The following is a 4,478-nucleotide window of genomic DNA, read 5'->3' on the forward strand; positions in this document are numbered from 1 at the left end:
CAAAGCCACTTCCACATTTTTAGCTTTTGTTATAGCAACACCCCTCTTTCCAATACCAAAATCTGTATTAGTTGCTTAGGGCTGTCACAAACTTGGTGGCTTAAAACAACAGAAATTTATTCTCTCAGAGTTCTGAGGTCAGAAGTCCTAAGTCTGTAGGGTAGGCCACCTTCATGCTAACAGCTTTGGGAGGGAACCCTTCCTTGCCTCTTCCAGCATATGGTGGTGCCATGGGCCATGGGTTCTGTGGCTTGTGGTGGTATAACTCCAATCTCTGCTTCTGTCTTCATGTGGCCTTCTTCTGTGCTTGTGTCTCAAATCTTCCTCTCCTTTCTCTTACAATGACACCAGTCATCAGATTTATGGGCCACCCTAAATCCAGGATGATCTGGAGATATTAAATTTAATTATATATGCAAAGATCCTATCCAAATAAAAGTCACATCCAAGGTGTCAACTGAAAAAGAAAGCACAGCGCGAGAGCTGTGAGTTTCAGTTTTATCTGGGAACTTACTGAGGACTTCAGCCCGGGAGACAGCCAAAGGGAAAGTAAAAACAGACAGGGGAATGTTGGAGATACATCTGAGAGAAAGGTAATTGACAGAGCAAGATCCATGAAGAGACTAAAGGGAACATGATCCAGAAAATAGGTAGCAGATTGACCTGAAGTAGCGGGTTCAAAGGGGTCATTTCTACTGAGACAAAGGAAAGGAAACAAAGGATGGGCTTTAATTTGGGGTGAGCTTAGAGGGGGAGGGTTAGCAGCAGAAAGTTGAGGAAGTTCCCACTCTCTGACCTCTCGTTTCTCTGTGAAAGAGGAAGGGGTTGATCTGCTAATGTCAGGTGGTGGGTGGGGAGTAGAAGGTGTCCAGCAAATGTTAAAATATCCAAAGTGGTGTTGAAAGTTCCACAGAAACTGTAAACTGAATTTGCAGAGATACCAATCCACGCCATTTTTGTCATCTTCTTCAGAGACTTGGGTATGGAATTAAAGAAGATATAGTTAAGTTGATGAACTGTTTGTGGTTCATTGTTTCTTCAGATCAGCCTAATTTGACAGGAGGGTTGAAATCATTGGCAAGGTTGTGGTGATGGAGAAGGAAGGAAAAGAAGGTACTGATAAAATACGGCCAAGGGAGGAGATAATTCCAAGGCTTAAGAGACTGAGTGAACAGGGAATCAGGGTTAAAAACAGATTCAGGAGGAAAGATAATAAGTTCATTTTCATTATTTCAGGCTTCCATGTCCAGTTCTGTATGTGAATCCAGATGCACAGAAAGGAGATCTGGCCTGAAACTACAGATTTGTGAGACATCAGCTTAAAGATAGTAACTGAAGCCACAGAAATATATAGAGTAAAAATAGAATATATTTTTTAAAAAACTGAAGAAAGAATCCTAAAACACACCTTGGTTTAATACTCAGGTAGAGAAATAGCAATTATCAAAGGCCTCTGTAATGGATAGGCTGCAAGGTAAGGAAAACATCCAGGTGTGAGTTGTCTCAAAAGTCTAGAAAAGAGAGTTTCATGGTGGGGGGGGGGGGGAGGGGAGGCAGTCAAAATGTCAATTTGCTGTGCAGATTTGTAAAGATGACTATCTAAAAGATGTCTTATTCATTTCTGTTTTCTGGGACAAATGTGTGGCACACAATTGGAATTCAATAAATGTAAATTTCCATGGTGCGTCCATTCCAATACCTGCAAGTCTCGCTCCAATATCATATTAGAGCTATTAAAAAATGTAAAAAGAATAAACAAGAAGGAAGGAGGGAAGGGAAAAATATCCCAGATGCTCCATGAAGCCCCCATGTCTCTCCATCCCAGATCACTGAAAGCCATCCTATAAAACAAGGCACAATCTGAGTTTCCCCAAACCTCAAATCCCTGTAGGACACAGACTGATCACAGCAACAGTAAAAATTTGAAGTTTCCTGGCTCTTGGGCCCACATGAAGATGTAGGACTCCCAACTCCTCGAGAATTTCCCACCCCCTACCACAAGTGTATTAAAGCCAAGATGTGTCTCACCACAGGTGCTTATGATGAGATGCTGCCATTTTCTCAGTAACTCTTACTGGGCAGTTCAGTTCCCCATCCTGTCACTTCAAGCGCACTGTGAGATTTCTGCTAGATGCAGCTGTTGATCCCCCACCAGGAGGGGGAGGCCCTGGCATTCCTTTAGCAGGCATGCTACTGAAGTCTTCTGGCAAGCACCATGACTGAACAGCCAGAGCCCTCAAAGTGCAAAATCCCATAGCTATCTGTGGGGAACTGTGCCCTCTCCCCTTTGCGTTATCACTGTTAGAGATGCCCTAAAACAATGTCACTTCTGCTTCCACTGCCTTACAGACCTGAGTGGAAGAGGAAATAGAGCTCTTTCCATTTTTTTACTCATAGACCTCTTTTTCTCTCTAGATTCATACATGGATTGTTGCTATATCTATGTTTTCATATCTGTCCATTCATTTCATAAGCACGGGTGGGAGTTAAGTACTTAGTGTTAAAGACTGCTTACTTTAAAAATGAAACCACATGAATGAATTAGAGAGAACTGACATCGGTTATAAATGATTGAAGTCAGTCCAGAAGTCATTTTGCAACAGGTTTCACGACAATAAAAGCAGCTGCCATTCCTAATTCTTCACTCTAGTGTCCCACCATTATCATAATGCAGCCGCCATTCTCAGGTCTCTGTCTCTGATGATCTCTGGGCATCTTTCTACTTCTGTTTCAAATACCAGGTTACAAGCTCTCTTCCCGCATCTCCAGGCCAAATTCCCAAGAAAGAAACTGATCGAAGAAAGCTAATTACCGTTGTTCTTGCATGGACATCTGCATTAGGACATCTCATGGGCCACTGATCCAACTCTGGGTCACCGGTGGCCACAAGGTAATCTCCTGTGGCACCAGCGTGAATACATGCTGAAGGAACTTCCCAGAAGACTTCTATGAGCATGGCAGGCATTCCCAGGCATGATCTTCCTCCACTAGGAAATGAGAATTCCTATACACAGTAACCTTAAGCAGAGCTAATGTACTGAACACACAGTAAGCTTTTAAATATTAGTTTTAGCTTCATGGCTTAAAAAAAAGTCTCAGTGTTTCCTTTTACATGACATTTAAGTCCGTTTAGGATTTATCTAAATTTGTCTAGTTTTATCTATTAATATATCTTCCCTTGAACTCTAATAATAGATAACATTTTGGGGGGGCTAACAATATGCCCGGCAGTTTTCTCAGAGTGTTACATGGACTCACTGATTTAATCCTTACAACACAAAGTACTGTTATTATCCCTATTTTACTAGTAAGAAAACTGAGACACAAAGAGGTTAAATACTTGCTAGCTAGTAAATGGTTGAATTCAAACCCAGGTAGCAAGGCTTCAAAGCCCAGAAGTTAATCAGTAAACCATACCGCCTCTCACACAGCAACTAATATTACTAACACAATAACAAAACATAAATAATAGGCATCATGAATGATTCTCGTCATGCATGTAGCCAAACAATGGGCTAAAGATTCCGCATATATGGATGCAAAACTGATGTTTTGCCCTGTTGCCATTATGAATAAGCATTTGCATCATAATTCGTAGCCGGAGACAAAGCTATAACATTTGCCCCCCAAATTTTGATATATTTCATCTCTATCATTCAGTTCAGTAGATTTTCTCATTTCCATTGTGATTTCTTCATCAACCCATTAAATACTTAGGAGGGTTTTGTTTCAATTCCAATCATTTGGGGCTTTTCGGTTTTCTTGTTCATTCCTAGTTTGTCTATTGTGGTCAGGGAAAATACTCTGAATGCTTTTGGTGCTTTAAATGTGCTGGGGCTTTCTTTATGACTCAGCGTATGCTCGGTTTTGGTATAGTTCCATGTACATCAGTTTTCCTCTATTTCCAACCACTTGCAAGGACTGACCTTAGCCCAGAAAATCTCGAAGGTGCCCTCTGACCCCAAGTGTGTGAGATTCCACGATAAAAAGTAACCGGTGAAGAGTTAGCTCTAGTTCCTATTTTTCTTCCAGTTACTCTTTTCCCCTTGATTTTCAAAATGTAACACATATTGCTTCTAATTAAAAAGAGAATAAGAAAAAAACCCACTTGAATTCGCTGTACAGTACCACGCTCTCCTCACGGAAGAGGAGAGGCCGCCCGCCGCCCGTACGCGTTCGAGCTGCCCGGGAGCCCCGGGCGAATCCCGCAGGTCCTTGCTTACAGGCGCGCCCGCGCGGACCGCGGCCCCGCCCCCTCCCCCGCCGCCTCGGCCCCGCCCCCTCCCCCCGCCGCCTCGGCCCCGCCCCCTCCCCCGCCGCCGCGGCCCCGCCCCCTCCCCCGCCGCCTCGGCCCCGCCCCCTCCCCCGCCGCCTCGGCCCCGCCCCCTCCCCCGCCGCCTCGGCCCCAGCCAGGGCCGAGGGGCGGGGCCCGCCGCGGCGTGCTGACGTCAGAGAGGGCTGCGACGCCGCCGGGTCCG

The sequence above is a fragment of the Balaenoptera ricei genome, chromosome 5 (genome assembly GCF_028023285.1).
Source record: "Balaenoptera ricei isolate mBalRic1 chromosome 5, mBalRic1.hap2, whole genome shotgun sequence".
Classification (NCBI taxonomy): domain Eukaryota; kingdom Metazoa; phylum Chordata; class Mammalia; order Artiodactyla; family Balaenopteridae; genus Balaenoptera; species Balaenoptera ricei.